Source organism: Acyrthosiphon pisum, unplaced genomic scaffold, assembly GCF_005508785.2.
Source record: "Acyrthosiphon pisum isolate AL4f unplaced genomic scaffold, pea_aphid_22Mar2018_4r6ur Scaffold_253;HRSCAF=663, whole genome shotgun sequence".
NCBI classification, from domain to species: Eukaryota; Metazoa; Arthropoda; class Insecta; order Hemiptera; family Aphididae; genus Acyrthosiphon; species Acyrthosiphon pisum.
The window spans coordinates 1-1,016 of NW_021771870.1; positions in this window are offsets into that span (position 1 = coordinate 1).

Below are 1,016 nucleotides of genomic sequence, written 5' to 3' on the forward strand. Positions count from 1 at the left end.
CCCTTGGCATTGGTTTCGCTAGATAATTTGAGTCGTCTCGATCGTTTGCCCTTGGCATTGGTTTCGCTAGATAATTTCAGTCGAATCGATCGTTTGTCCTTGGCATTGGTTTCGCTAGATAATTTGAGTCGTCTCGATCGTTTGCGCTTGGCTGAGGTTTCGCTAGATAATTTGAGTCGTCTCGATCGTTTGCCCTTGGCATTGGTTTCGCTAGATAATTTCAGTCGTATCGATCGTTTGCGCTTGGCTGAGGTTTCGCTAGATAATTTCAGTCGTCTCGATCGTTTGCCCTTGGCATTGGTTTCGCTAGATAATTTCAGTCGAATCGATCGTTTGTCCTTGGCATTGGTTTCGCTAGATAATTTGAGTCGTCTCGATCGTTTGCGCTTGGCTGAGGTTTCGCTAGATAATTTGAGTCGTCTCGATCGTTTGCGCTTGGCTGAGGTTTCGCTAGATAATTTGAGTCGTCTCGATCGTTTGCCCTTGGCATTGGTTTCGCTAGATAATTTCAGTCGAATCGATCGTTTGTCCTTGGCTGAGGTTTCGCTAGATAATTTGAGTCGTCTCGATCGTTTGCGCTTGGCTGAGGTTTCGCTAGATAATTTGAGTCGTCTCGATCGTTTGCCCTTGGCATTGGTTTCGCTAGATAATTTCAGTCGTATCGATCGTTTGCGCTTGGCTGAGGTTTCGCTAGATAATTTCAGTCGTCTCGATCGTTTGCCCTTGGCATTGGTTTCGCTAGATAATTTCAGTCGTATCGATCGTTTGCGCTTGGCTGAGTTTCGCTAGATAATTTCAGTCGAATCGATCGTTTGTCCTTGGCTGAGGTTTCGCTAGATAATTTCAGTCGAATCGATCGTTTGCGCTTGGCTTTGGTTTCGCTAGATAATTGATAGGCATATGGCCAGTGGGCCGTACCGACGGCCTTCGCTCGGGGCGAGGTTCTTAATTGTAATATTCACATGCCGTACCACTACGCACGGTGATATTAATTTTTTTCACTCCTCATGCCGTGC